The sequence below is a fragment of the Melospiza georgiana genome, chromosome 32 (genome assembly GCF_028018845.1).
Source record: "Melospiza georgiana isolate bMelGeo1 chromosome 32, bMelGeo1.pri, whole genome shotgun sequence".
In the NCBI taxonomy this organism is placed as follows: domain Eukaryota; kingdom Metazoa; phylum Chordata; class Aves; order Passeriformes; family Passerellidae; genus Melospiza; species Melospiza georgiana.
The window spans coordinates 3,753,629-3,768,846 of NC_080461.1; the positions used below are offsets into that span (position 1 = coordinate 3,753,629).

Genomic DNA, 15,218 nt, shown 5'->3' on the forward strand with positions numbered 1-15,218 from the left:
CCAGGGACAGGGAACTCCTGGGAGGCTTTTCCTAGGCTGAATCTTGGTGTTTGGGAGGTTTTTATGGAGCCCACGTGGCCAGTGACTTGTAGAGACGGACTCAGGCAGAGGGACATTCAAACTGAACATGTGTTGAGGAAGATGAAACAGGGAAGCCTCATAAATATGATTGTCTGGCAAAAGAATTTGAGAATATTGAAACTCTAAGCAAGATTGAGATGGAAGCAAGCTTTGAGATACCTTAGTGAACAACTGGAAAACAATTGTGTGGCCTGACTAAAGGTAATCCCCTTTTGCTGAAACAATTCCATCTGCGTGCAGACAGACCCAAGGGTCTGGGCAGACCCTACTAGCTCAGCAGAAGGGGTCCAAAGCGGTGTTTTTGGGGTTTAAAATGTAACACAGTGTCATGATGTAATGATTCTTACAGGCTGTATGTAAATGCTCTAGGATTTGTATCTTGTACTAGATTGGTTAGTGAGAAATAGAATATTCAACAGAGAAGAAGATTTATTGTATTGTAATGGGAAGCTTACTCTCTTACGCTCTTCCCCTCTTACTCTCTCACCCTCTCATCCTCTCTACCCCTCTCTTCTCTCGGGCCTGCTCTGAGCTGTGGCTGGCAGCTCCAAGCAGGGCCCTGCACCCAGGGCCTTTGCAATAAACCGCAAGTTCCATGACCTGGCTTCAGAGATCTCTCGTCTCCGTCCATCCCGACCATCCTACCCCTCAATGCTCCTACAAACGTGCTCATCCCTTGTTTTCCCCAAACCAGGATTTCCCATTGCCAACCCCTGGGATGCTGCGAGGAAGAGGAAGATGCCCCGGGACACTGAGGCAGGTGAGGAGGAAGTCAGTGCCCTTTCCCTTCTGTGCATCTCCATCTCCCAGCCCAGCAAGGCCCCGGCTGCAGCTCAGCCCTGGGGGAATCTCCTTGCCCTTGCCTGTGGCATGGAGGCAAATCCCATCCTGTCCTTGTCCTTCCTCCCCCAGAGCAGGAGCTGAGCATGGAGAGCAGGGAGGACAAATGCCCGTGGCAGAACCTGGTGGCAGAGGCCGTTTTGAGCGGCTCCACGGCGCAGGAAGCCAACGGGGAGGACAAGCCCCGGAGATGCCGCACGAGGAGGGGCTGCAAACGCAGCTGGCGGGGATCTGAGGGGGAAAGAGCCAGCCTGGGCTGGGAAGGCGGCCAGAGATGGAGCCAGAGCTCGGAGCTGGTGCTCCATGAGCAGCTCCATGATGGGAAGAAGCCCCATACGTGCGTGGAGTGTGGAAAGAACTTCAGGTGGAACTGCGACCTGATCCTGCACCAGAGGATCCACACTGGGGAGAAGCCCTATGAGTGTGGGGAGTGTGGGAAGAGCTTCAGCCTGAGCTCCAACCTGATCAAGCACCAGAGAATCCACACTGGGGAGAAGCCCTATGAGTGTGGGGAGTGTGGGAAGAGCTTCTGTGGGAGCTCCAGCCTGATCAAGCACCAGAGGATCCACACTGGAGAACGGCCCTTCGAGTGTGGGGAGTGTGGACAGAGCTTCAGCCAGCGCTCCCACCTCATCTTGCACCAGAGGACCCACACTGGGGAGAGGCCCTACGAGTGTTCCAAGTGTGGGAAGGGGTTTCAGACCAGCTCCCATCTCGTCCGGCACTATCAGAGTCACACAGAGGAGAGGCCCTTCCAATGCCCCGACTGTGGGAAGGGATTCAGGTGGAACTCCACCCTCGTCAGGCACAGGCGCATCCACACTGGGGAGAGGCCCTACGAGTGTGATAAATGCAGGAAGAGGTTTCAGACCAGCTCCCATCTCCTCCAACACTATCGGATTCACTCAGAGGAGAGGCCCTTCCTCTGCCCCGAGTGCGGGAAGGGATTCAAGCACAACTCCACCCTCGTCAAGCACCGGCGCATCCACACTGGGAAGAGGCCCTACGAGTGTCCCCAGTGTGGGAAGAGCTTCTCCAGCAGCTCTGACTTGACCCGACACCAACGGAGGCACCGGTAAGGGAAGCCCTGCGAGTGCCCTGAGTGCGGGCAGAGCTTCGTGCGCTGCTCCAGCTCCATCCCCCACTGGAGGAGGCACTTTGGGCACAGCTCTGGTCACTCACATTCCCTGTGATCCATGTTGGCAACACACCTGGCAGCTTTTACTTTTGTTTTGGCCCTAATGTTTCTAGCTTCTCTATCTCTTTGCACTCCAAAAGTCAAGAGAGATGGATCTGTCACCTAAAAACCACTGAAACCCCAGTGAAAACAACTCAATCTTACCCAAAAGGGCTCAATCCCACCTCAAATAAACTCAGTGCCGTACCAAACTCACTTGATTCCTCAGCCACCTAAGTAAGATGGGGCTGGGAGGAGATTGGGAGAAGTGGGATCTCAGTTAGAGTGGTAGGATGAGGATTGTGTGGAGCTGGGTGTGTAGGATGCATTTGATAGCAAACAAAATTCTCAGACTTACTGATTTCTCTCCTGTTCATGTTCAGTCCGTTGCAGTTCTGTTTGCAGAGTGCCGCCTTCTCAGCTCATTGTGTTTGTGTCTCCTATTCTCTCCTGCCTCTCTTTGCCTGCTCTGTTTCTCTCTCAGTGTCTCCCTTGACCCAGGGACCACCACAGATCCTCCCCTGATTTAATTGACCCAGGCACCCCCAGAGACCCTCCCTATATTTAATTGCCTCAGGGACCACCAAATACCCTCCTTTGATTTATTGCCCCAGTGACCACCAAGGATTCTGCCCTGATTCAATTGACTCCATCCCTGATTTAATTGACCTCTGCCCTGTTTTAATTGATCCCTCTGCCACCAAAGACCCTCCCCATATTATTTATTATTTTATTTCCCAAATATTATTTTAATTCCCAGTCCCAGGAGCTGAAGTCCTGAAGGCTGGCAGGGAAATGTCTCTGTAGGATTTTGTTCCATTTCCCTTCAAGGGCGGGAACATCTTTTCCTTTCTGGGAGCTGGAATTCCAGACTTTTGGAATGTATCCTGAGCAATAGAAGACTGGCATCAGATATGGATTGGGATCAAATGGATTGGGATCAAATAGGGACTGGGATCAAATAGGGACTGGGATCAAATAGGGACTGGGATCATATGTACTATCCCGAATTTCCTCATTATCCAAAAATTCCCATAATTCTGGAATTTCTGTTATCCCAAAATTCTCATTATCCCAAATTTCCCATTATCCCAAATTTCCCCATTATCCCAAAATTCTTGTTATCCCAAATTTCCCATTGATCTGGAATTTCTGTTAGACTGGAATTCCTGTTATCCCAAATTTCCCCTTGATCCCAGAATTCCCATTATCCTGGAATTTCTGTTATCCCGGAATTCCCATTATCCCAGTTCCCCATTATCCCACTCTCCCAGTTCCCCCCATTATCCCAGTCCCCCACATTATCCCAGTTCCCCCTCATCCCATTTTTCCTTTTATCCCAGTTTCCCCCGTTTTCCCAGTTCCCCCCCACCCTGCTATCCTGTGCCCCCCAGTTATCCCAGTTCCCTACTCAGCGGATGCCTGAGAGACTGGAATCCTATGCACTGGGACAAACTGGAATGGGATAGCCCAGACGGATCCTATGGACTGGGATTATATGGAACTGGGATCCTATGGACTGGGATAAACTGGACTGGGATAGCCTGCACTGGGATCCTACAGAAAAGGATAAACTGGACTGTGATAAACTGGAATGGGACCAAATAGGGATTGGGACTGTATAAACTGGAACCCTGTGAAATGGGATCCTATAGACTGGGACTGCACAGACTGGGACCCTATGGATCCGGGCCATACACACTGGGATAAACTGGTCTGAGATTCTATGGACTGGGATCCCACCAAACTGGGATTGCATGGACCGGGACTGGAAATACAGGCATGGCATGGAAGAGGAGGGATAACGGAGATGGAGAAAGGATGGAAAAAAGAGGAGTAGGTGGGGTTAGGGAGGAGCAGGAGGAGGAGGAGGAGGGGTAAAATGGGAGGGAAGAAGGAGGAGAAGGAGGGAGGGTCAGGAAGGAGGAGGAGGAGGGAGGGAAAGGGAGGGACAAAGGAGGAGAAGGAGGTGGGGAAAGAGGAGGGGGAGGAGGGATGGAAGGGGAGAAGGAGGTGCGGTGAGGGAGAAGGAGGAGGAGAGGGGATGGAACAGGAGGAGCGGGAGGAAGAGGAGGGACAAAGGCGGATCAAGGCTGAGCAGATGGAACCGCGCTGCAGCCCTGCCTGAATTCGCAGCCCCCACCTGTGGGATCATCACCATCCCCCGTTGCGCCGGTGAGCAGGGAGGGGGAGCAAGGCCCAGACATCCCGGGGGGTCCCTGGGTGGGGATTTTGGGGGGATGTTTGGAGAATGAAGCAGTCCAAGGCTGAGCGGAAAAGGCCCCTCGGGGGTACATCGGGGGGTGCCGGTGGCGGTGCCGGCAGAGGCAGCCTGGAGGAGCAGAGCCCTGTGTGCCCCAGGAGCCCAAAGTGGGGAGCCCAGAGAGGGGGGAACGCTGCCATTGGCGGGAGCCTCAAGAGCCTGGAGAGGGGCAGGGGGGACTCCTTGGAGCCGCTGCAGCCCAGAGCAGAGAATTAGGGGAGAAGGGAGCCCGGAAGCCCAAACAGCCCCGGCATCCCAAAGTGGGGAAAAGAGGGAACTTTTGGGATCGCTGGGTCTCCCAGCAGCCTGGGCAGGGTGGGCACCGAGGAGAAGGGGGACCCCCAATCCAAGTGTGATCCCAGCAGCTGGGAAAGGGGGGAACACTGTAACACCAGAGGTGAGGGACCTGGGAGACTTTTTCAGGGCTGAATCTTGGTGTTTGGGAAGTTTTCTGGAGCCCAGATGGCCAGTGACTTGTAGAGATGGACTGGTGCAGAGGGACCTTCAAACTCACTGTGCTCATCCCTTGTTTTCCCCAAACCAGGATTTCCCATTGCCAACCCTTGGCAGGTTGTGAGGAACAGGAAGATGCCCACGGACACTGAGGCAGGTGAGGAGGAAGTCAGTGCACCTTTCCCTCTCTGTGCTTCTCCATCTCCCAGCCCAGCACGGCCCCCGGCTGCAGCATAGCCCTGGGGGAATCTCCTTGCCCTTGCCTGTGGCACGGAGGCAAATCCCATCCTGTCCTTATCCTTCCCCGCCCAGAGCAGGAGCTGAGCATGGAGAGCAGGGAGGACAAACGCCTGCAGCAGAACCTGGTGGCAGAGGCCGTTTTGAGCGGCTCCATGGCGCAGGATGCCAACGGGGAGGACAAGCCCCGGAGATGCCGCACGAGGAGGGGCTGCAAATGCAGCTGGTGGGGATCTGAGGGGGAAAGAGCCAGCCTGGGCTGGGAAGGCGGCCGGAGATGGAGCCAGAGCTCGGAGCTGGTGCTCCATGATGGAGAGAAGCCCCACTCGTGCGTGGAGTGCGGGAAGAGCTTCAGGTGGAGCTCTGAGCTGATCCAGCACCAGAGGATACACACCGGGGAGAGGCCCTACGAGTGTTCCAAGTGTGGGAAGGGGTTTCAGGCCAGCTCCCATCTCCTCCGACACTATCAGAGTCACACAGGGGAGAGGCCCTACGGGTGTCCCCAGTGTGGGAAGAGCTTCTCACAGAACTCTCACTTGCCCCAACACCAACGGAGTCACCACTAAGGGAAGCCCTGCGAGTGCCCCGAGTGCGAGAGCTTCGTGCGCTGCTTTTGCTCCATCCCGCACTGGAGGAGGCACTTTGGCCACCGCCCTGGTCACTTACGTTCCTTGTGATCCATGCTGGGAACACACCTGGCTGCTTCTCTCCTTTTGGTTTGGCCTCAATTTTCTTTTGCTTCATCTTCATCCCTTAAAAACAGCCAAAACAGGCTGCTATTAAATGACAGAAATTGATCAAAGATGTCTAAAGTTCCACAATTTCAGAGGTTTTTAAGGGAGAATTGATGGTTTAGGGACAATATTCTGGAGGATTTGTGGGTTCTCTGGGGGGATTTTGGGCAGTGTTTTCCATCTCTTTGCGCTCCAAAAGCCAAGAGGGTCACCTCAAAACAACTGAATCCCTCTGTAAACAACTGTTGCAGAATTTTGTTCAGACATGGCTTATAGAGGGGCCATGAAAATATACAGCTGGTTAAAAAGTAAAAGGCAGCTGTAAGCAGCAAGTTCTCAGGCTTTTTCCTTAAACAATAAACACCATGTCCTTGAGTAAAGTGATGAGAAAAAACATGATGGAAAACACAGAGGCCTTGAGAACAGTCAATAACAAGTCAACAACAGGATGAGAAAAACAAATGTTAGTCTCAACAAGAAACCACAGATCTTGACAACAAAGGGAGGGGTTGGTGTGTAATCTGTAGCCAATAATGAGCACGGGTTTTGCAATATGTATGAACTTAATTAACACTACTATAAAAGTGTGTAAGCTGGATCAATAAATCGAACTCCAATTTATTGATCCAGCTTACACACTTTTGTAGTAGTGTTAAACAACTGAATTTTAATTCATATGGGCTCAATCCCACATCAAAATAGCTTGTTCCCACCTTAAAATAAACTCAATCCCATGCCAAACTCACTTGATTCCACCGATGGCATGGTGAGATGGGGTGGGAAGGAGATTGGGAGAAGTGAGATCCCAATTTGGAGCAATGGGATGGGGATTGTGTGGGGCTGGTTGGTTGGGATGTATTTGATAGCAAATAAAACTTTCAGAGTTACTGATTTCTGTCCCTTTCATTTTTAGTCAGTTGCAGTTCTATTGGCAGAGTGCCACCTTCTAAGCTGATTGTTTTTGTGTCCTCCTTTCTCTCCTGCCTCCCTTTGCCTGCTCTTTTTCTCTCTCAGTGCCTCCCTTGAGCCAGGGCAGCTGCCACCAAAGACCCTGCCCTGATTCAGTTCCCAGTGCAAGAGCTACAACAGCCATGGGTGAAGTTCTGAAGGCTGGCAGTGAAATGTCACTGTAGGATCTTGCTCCACTTGGCTTTTGGCCCCTTCATAAGAGCTTTGCCTTCAAGGGCAGGAATATCTTTTCCTGACTGGGAAATGGAATTCCAGGTCCTTGGAGTGTGTGCTGTGCAGGACCATACAGACTGGGATCACGTGGACCAGGATTTCACAGGCTGGGACCATAGGGATTAGGAGCAGAGACTGGGATCATACAAATTCGATCATACGGACCAGGATGCTGCACCAGATCGATGTAAACCAAGGGGGTCCCGCCCTGCCTGGGGGTGCAGCCAAAGCTCCCTGGAACAAATGCAGAGTTTCAGGAGGGATCCCAATTCCAATCCCATTTCTAATCCCATTTCCAATCCTTTTGCCAATCTCAGAGTCATCCTGGCGCTGATCCTGGTCCTGGTGCCAGCCTCGGTCTCTGTCTCAGTCCCGGAGCACTCCCAGTGCTGATTCTGGTTCTCGTGTCAATCTCAATCGCACAGTGGTGCCGGTCCCGGTCTCTGTCTCGGTCTCAGAGCAGTTCTGGACCCAGTGCTGCTGCTGGTGCCAGTCTTGGTCCTGGAGTGCTCCCACTGCCAATCTCAGTCTCGGTCCTGGTCCCAGAGCGCTGCCGGTCTCAGTGCTGGTTCCAGTGACGGTCTCGGTCTCAGTCCTGGTGGCCTCCCGGTCTCGGTCCTGGTCCTGGTCCCAGAGCAGTCCCGGTGCAGGTGCTGGGTTCCAGTCTTGTTCCTGATCCCAGTCCTGGAGCGCTGCCAGTGCCAGTCCCAGTTCCAAAGCGCTCCTGTTGCAGGTCCCAGTGTCAGGCTTTGTCCCAGTGCCAGTTCTGGTGCTGGTTCTGGTCTGGGTCTCAGTCCTAGTCCCGGTGCCGGTCCTGTAGCGCTGCCAATCCCAGTTCCTGTGTTGGTCTCAGTCTTGCTGCTGGTGCCGGTTCTGCTGCTGTGTTTGGTCTTGGTCCTGGAGAATTTAGGTCCAATTGGGTGATTTTAGGCCAAACTGGGCAGGTTTAGGGTGGGTTTCAGATCCCTTACAGTGATTTCAAGCCTTTTGGGGTGAATCTTATGCCCCTTTGGCTGATTTTATGCCAAATCTGGAGGGTTGAGGGTGGATTTTAGATCCCTTTGGATGATATAAACCCATTTGGGTGGGGTTTGGGTCTGTTTGAGTGGTTTTAGGATAAACTGGGCAGTTTTAAGGTGGATTTTAGATCACTTTGGATGATTTTAGGCCTGTATGGTTGGATTTTAGGCCTCTTTGGGTAATTTTAGGTTGAACCAAGCCTTTTAACAGTGATTTTAGTCCCTTTGTCTTACAGATGGCTAATGAGATGATTGGCTCTTGCAATTAAGGGATGAATACTCTGTCAGTATTAAGAGAAGCTTTATTGATGTGTGATTACGTTATTGCAGGCTGTTGCTTAGATGTCCTCTGTTCTCCTCACAGTCCCCTTTCCCCCTATTGTTACCATCAGACAGCCTGAGCCATCCAGGACAGGTGGAAAGTAGGTGAGTACAAAAGCTTGTTCCTCGGGGAGGGGGCGTGGCATGACACGACCTGACCCTCCAATCAAGCTGCAAGAAAGCAGACTCCACCAATAAACAGCAAAGAAGAGTTGACTGACAGACTGTGGGAGGAGCCAGGGTTGGCTGATTCAATACTTGGGGTATAAAAGGTGGAGTGTCCATCTTGAGGATGAGCCAGGCACGTGGTAGGCAGGCATGATGGAAGCTCCCAGGCCTGTTCTTCCTTATTTAGTCCTTTTCTTGTCATTTATGTTAAGGTTAAATAAACCTTTTAAAATTTTCAAAGTCAGCAGTCGTTTCTCACAATAACCAAAGGTTCCTTTACTGGAGTTTGGTGCACAGGAGAAACACCAACCATATATTCTCAAGAGGTCAAAATGACACAAAATTTTACTGGCAAAGTACAGAAAATCAAGAAACTTTCGAAAAAGATTTAATAAAACATCTAATTCAACATAAAACACCATAGCAGTAACTTCCTTAACTCAGCCCGTTGCACCTGGAAACGTTTAACCACTTCAGTTGTTGAGGTACCAAAAAATGTTCCATATCAAGAGCATTATAAGGAGAAAGACAGGAGGACAGAAGCTCTATAGAAAGAAATGCACATGGCTACCAACTGCTGGGGTTTCAGTGTGGATGAGACACAAACCGCAACCATGGAACCCTTGTGACACATCAAGGCCCCTCTGGAGCAAAGGAACCATTGCTGACAGAACAGAAACTCATGGAACCAAGGGGCCATTGTGACCATGCAGATCCAAGGACACCATGGTGGCACTATGGAACCTCATGGGAGCAAAGAGACAATTGTGACACTCTGGTACCTCACGGAATCAGGGGGACCATTGTGAAACTCAGGCCCCCTATGGAACCAAGGGCCAAGGATGAAGCTGTGGGGCCCATGGAACCAAGGAGCCGTTGTGACACAGCGGGGCCACAGGGAGCCGAGGGGCCATGGGGACAGTGAAGGGCTCAGGGAAGCCAAGAGGCCATTGTGACACTGCAGAAGAAAGGAGAACACTGTGACACTGCAGGGACTCCTGGAATCAAGGAGACCCTTGGGACACTGTGGGGGCCCCATGGAACCAACGAGACAGGGAGCAGATGTGGCTGGTTTGGCCTCCCGGGGGCTGCTGGACAGGTCTGGCTGACCTTGGCATGTCGAGGGCTGCTCCTCACCTGCCCCTGAAGCACTGGGGCTCTGGGCTCTCCTTCCTATGGGAGAGAACTTTCCTGGTCCTTCTCCAGGGCCCTGTGGCCAAAACTGGGATTCCTTCTCCAAATTCCCTTACATGCACAGATTGTTCCCAGATGAAATCTGCCAGGAGAGAGATCTGGCTGCCTTGGCTACCTGGGGCCACCTCTCATCTGCCTTTGAAACCCTGGGACCATATGCTTTTCTTTCCTATAGGAAAAAACCATCCATCTCGACCAGGCACTCATGGCCAAAATTGGGCAACTGCCTCTGGAATTCCTTATATCCAAGGATAACTCCCAGACAAAAGCTGCCAGGACTGACAAGTCTGGCTGGCCTTGACTTCCTGAGGGCTGGCCCTCATCTGCCTCTGAAACACTGGGACTCTGTGCTTTCCTTCCTAATAAAAAGAACTCTTCTTCCTGTCCAGGCACCCACAGCCAAAACTGAGATTCCACCTCCAAAATGCCCAATGTCCAAGGAGAGCCCCTAAACTAAAGGTGCCAGGAAAGACAGGTATGGCTGGCTTGGCCTGAGGGTGGCCACCTCTCATCTGCTTCCAAAACACTTGGACTTTATGCTTTACTTTCCTATGGGGAAAAAAACCACCCATCTTGACCATGGCCAAAATTGGGATTCCACCTCCAAAGCTCAGTACATCCAAGGATTGCTCCCAAGTGAAAGCTGCCAGGACAGAGAGGTCTGGCTGCCCTTGGGCTCCTGAGGGTGCCTCTCCCCTGCTGTCCAAACACTGGGGCTCAGTGCTTTCCTTCCTATGGAAAAGAACCGTCCTTCTTATCCATGCAGAAATGGCTGAAATTGAGATTCCACCTCTAAAGTTCTTAATATCCAAGGGTTGCTCCCAGGCAAAATCTGCCTGTACCGTCAAGTCTGGCTGGCCTTGGCCTCTGGTGGCTGCCCCTGCAACACTGGGGCTGGGTTCTTTCCTTCCCATGGAGATCCCTGGGAGACTGTGGGGACCTCATGGAACCAAGGGGATCATTGTGGCACCACTGGAGCCCATGGAACCAAGGGGATCATTGTGGCACCACTGGAGCCCTTGGAACCAAGGGGATCATTGTGGCACCACTGGAGCCCAGGGAACCAAGGGGCCTTGGTGACACAGCGGGGCTTCATGGACCCAGAGGCCATTATGGCTCTGTGGGGCCTGATGGAACCTTGGAGACCATTGTGACCCTTCAGGGTCTCGTGTCACCAAGGGGGCAGTATGGCACCTCAGGGCCACCTGTAAGCAAGGGACCATTGGGACACTGTGGGTCCCCATTGAACCCAGGGAACATGGAACAGCTCTGGCTTGCTTGGCCTCCCAGAGGCCACCTGACAGCTGTGGCTGATCTTGGGATGTCAAGGGCTGCCTCTCATCAGCTCCTGGAGCACTGGGGCTCCATGCTTTCCTTGCTATGGAAAAGAACTGTCCCCCTTTTCAGATGCCTATTGCCAAAATTGGTACTCTCCCTAAAAAATTCCTATTTGCAAGGATATCTCACAAAATAAAACCTGCCAGCTCTGGCTGGCCTTGGCCTCTGATGGTCACCTCTCATCTGTCCTGGAAACACTGGGGCTCTGCTCCTTCTATCCTGTGGAAAAGAACCAGCCTTCTTGTCCATGGACCATGGTCAAAATTAGAATTTGGCCTCCCAAATTCTGTATATCCAAGGATTGGTCCCAGACAAAAGGAGCCAGGACAGACAGGTCGGGCTGGCCCTGTCCTCTGGTGCTTTTCTTAGACTATGAGCTGAATGTTTTCATTTGGAAACACCTTGGAGAGGGCCCAGAGGTGTCCCAAGGAGGGGTTTGGAGACCTCGGGCACATGAGCTCTGTATATGGACAAAGGAGCTCTGTGCTCAGTGGGTTGGAGGCTGAGGACAGTGGAGCAGAGCCAGGAGAGTGTTTAAAGAGCGATTTCAGTGATGGTGGATTCTTTTGACATAGTGGAAAACAGCCAGAGAGAGAAAGAATTAATGCCAAGTGCAGCTTGGGAGGCTCAGACTGGCACCAGGAGAAAGGAATTTCCATGGCAGGGCAGGGCTGTGGTGCAGCAAGTCCCCAGCAGAAGCCTGGAGCAGCCTAAGGCTTTGTGTGGGCAGGCAGAGGCAGGCAGGAGGCAGAGCTGTCAGCAAAGGAAGGGCCCAGCCAGGTGGGGCAGCCAGGGGATGCCGACAGCCTGCAGAGACAGAGGAACAGGGCAGGGACACCGTGGGACAGCCTGGGCTGCACAGGGCACAGGGATGGGCAGCAGCTGAGAGACAGCTCTGCCAGAGCCAACTTGGGCAGCACTTTGGCCATGGCTGCTGGGCCTGGGCCTGAGGCCACGAGGGGACAAGTGACCCTTGCAGGGCTGGGGCCTCATTGCCTCCTTGTCCCTGCTCAGCAGCCTGGCAGGGGCCGCCCCATGCTCCTGCCCTTGCCATTGCACATCCCCACTGCCAGTGCCCATCCCGGGAAGAGCCCTGAGCAAGGAGGGAGGGACAGGATCTGCCTGGCCAGGGGCTGGGGCTCAGGCCTTGGCCCTTTGCATTCCTCAAACACATCCAGGTGTGCTAAGCACTAGAAACACCTTTGCCTTGTTTGTCCCCAGCTGCCATCACTACCTCCAGTGTTCTGCTCTCCCTGGAACCCAGGGACACTTTCTCAGTCCTGTCCCTCACAGGGATCTCTTTAAAGTACAAGAAACTTCAGTGTTTCAATCTCACTTTGAGCTCTTGAGAAGTTCTTTGAGTACACTCTGAGGGACTGGGTCTGATGCAAAGAGCACCAAAGCCCCAGAGGCTCATTAAAGTCCCTGTGCTGTGTCTGTGCTGCTGAGCTGGGCCGGACTCCGTGCCCAGAGGCAGCTCCTGGCAAGGGCAGCGCTGCAGAGAGACAGCTCTGGCCAGGAGCAGCTCCTGTGCACAGCCCAGCAGAGACACCAGCAGGGCAGAGACAGAGCTCACAGGGGCTTAGCACTGACAGGGGCTGTGGGATGGCCCAGAGGGGGCTGTGTCACAGCAGCACCTCTGAGGCTGTGTCGTAGAGGCACAGAGCAGCTGGGATGTCAGCAAGGGGCTGTGTGACAGCACAGAGTGGGCTGTGTGAGGTCACAGATTGGGCTATGACATCACAGAGCTTGTTGTGTGAGGTCATTGAGCAGCTACACCATCATAGAGGGGACTGTGTGACATCACAGAGCAGGCTGTGACATCATGGCATGGCTGTATGACATCATATAGCAGGCTGTGAGGTCAAAACGTGTGCGGTGACATTACAGAGTGGCAGAATGACATCACAGAGAGGATTGTGTGACATCACTGAGGGGATTGTGACATCACAGAGGTGGCGTGGACATGATAGGGTAGGATGTGACGACATAGAGCAGACTCTGCCATCATGGAGGGTGGCGTTGTGGCATCAGAGAGTGGGTTGTGGTATCACTGGGTGTCTGAGTAACATCACAGAACAGTCTGTGACATCAGAGAACATGCAGTGACATCACTGGGTGAGTTTGTGACATCCCAGTGTCTTCTGAGACATCCCAGGAGGCAGCTGTATGACATCACAGAGTGATATGCCAGCATTGGCTCTGTGACATCACAAGGGGGATTCGTGACATCCCAGCATGTGCTGTGACGTCACAGGGGCTGTGTGACATCACAGACGCCTGTGTTATATCAGAGGGGCTGTGTGAAATCACAGATGGCTGTGTGATGTCACAGGGGCTGGGTGACATCACAGAGATGGCTGTGTGACGTCACAGCTGGCTGTGTGACATCACAGCTGTCTGTGTGACATCACAGGGACTGTGTGACATCACAGGGGCTGTGTGATATCACAGGGGCAGTGTGAGGTTGCTGGGGATGTCACTCTGCCCCAGCCCCCCTCACAGCTCCCCTCAGAGCAGTCCAACCTTGCTCGTGCACAGCAGGGTCCCCTGTCCCCCCCGGTCCCCCTGCCCCCGGCCCCGCAGCCTCCCCCAGAGGATGTTCCACGAGATCGACCCCAGAGCCTGACACCGGGACGGGGGGACGGGGCCGTGGGGATGGCACAGGGGAACAGGGACCCCCCGGCAGTGTCCCTGTGTCCCGCAGGGCCAGAGCCTGGGCCAGGGCTCTTTCACCCTGCTACCAACGAGGCCTTGAGAGCACTGAAAAATCCCCAGCAAGGGAGCAGCAAAAACCAGATTTAATATTAAGGGATAGCACCACAAAGTTCATTGGCAAGAGTCACTTTGCTCCTGAGTGGACACTTCAGGCACAGCAAGGAAACAAAGCAACAACAAAACCAAACAGAATCCAGGCAACCAAACCAGAAATGAATCCAGAACTGTCCCTGTGTGTGTGTGTGTGTGACACAAGGACAGTGAGGGCAAGGATAAAAGGAATACGGCCAAAAAGGTTAATAGAGCTCAAACTTAACAGGACTTAACCGATACCTTAACCTTAACGGATACCTTCAACTTCACAACTTAGAAAAGAACAGAGCTTAACAGTATGTAACCTAACTTATAACCTATGACTTAGCAATTTAACACAGGAATAACACTTAACAATATTTAACTTAACTTATATTAAACATAACAACTTAGCAAAAGAAGAACTCTTAGCAGCATTTAACTTAGCTTAAACCTTGTGACTTAACCTAACTTACAGGCCTGACTGGCTCAGCTATCCAAGGCACTCAAACCCCTCAGAAAGCAGCATTTCTGCCACATTTCCCCAGCACAGGCATTCCTGCGTGCACACAGACACGAAGAGTCAGTGCAAGGCACCTGTGAGAAATTCCCCTGAGGGCAGGAAATGCTCCCTGTGGATCCTTTGGCATCTCCCCAGTGGGTGAAGGGTTGAGCCTGGAGGAGTGGGGGGATCGGCCCAGGCTCCGTCGTTGTTCAGGATCCCCGAGTGCAACAAACGGGAGAGTTCCCGGCTGGGAGAGGCCCCACTCAGAGGGAGTCGCTGGCCCAGGAGAGCTCCAAGGGCTCCTTTTGGAGCGCTGTTTGCAGGGCCCCAAGAGAGGCGCTTCAGTCCCAGCAATGGTTCATCCTGGCCACACTCGGCATCAACAGCTTTCTTTGGTAGTGTGAGAACAGGGATGTTGTGCCACTGATGGAACAAAAACAGTTCCCAGGGCTGCTCCTACAGAAACCAGGAGCTGGTTGGGCATCAGCAGTGCCTGGAGCAGACAGTGTTTGTGATGAGCTGCAGAGGAGCTGAGCCCAGGGGCTGTTGGCCAAGGCCAAGCCCCAAGGAGCATTTCTCAGCTGGCAAGGCAGCCTGAGAAGAGGAGAGGGGAATGCAGCAGCACAGGGCCATGGAACCAAGGGACCATTGTGACACTGTGGGGCTCTGTGAGACCAAGGGACCACTGTGACACTGTGGAGCCTCATGGAATCATGGAGAGCACTGTGACATTGCTGGGCCTCGTGTCATCAGTGGTCCATTGTGACACTGGGCAACCAAAGGAGACCATTGTGATGCTGCAGGGATGCATGGAACCTTAGGGGCCATGGTGATATTGTGGAACCCCATTGAACCAAGGGTTCATTGTGACACTGCAGGGCTGTGTGGAACCAAAGCTCCAAGGTGACACAGAGGG

At 52.9% G+C, this 15,218-nt stretch overlaps 1 pseudogene; it reads left to right on the forward strand.

The window, feature by feature from the left end:
- LOC131094972 (zinc finger protein 850-like) overlaps window positions 1-15,218 on the forward strand; it is a 590,323-nt pseudogene that overhangs the window by 468,657 nt on the left and 106,448 nt on the right.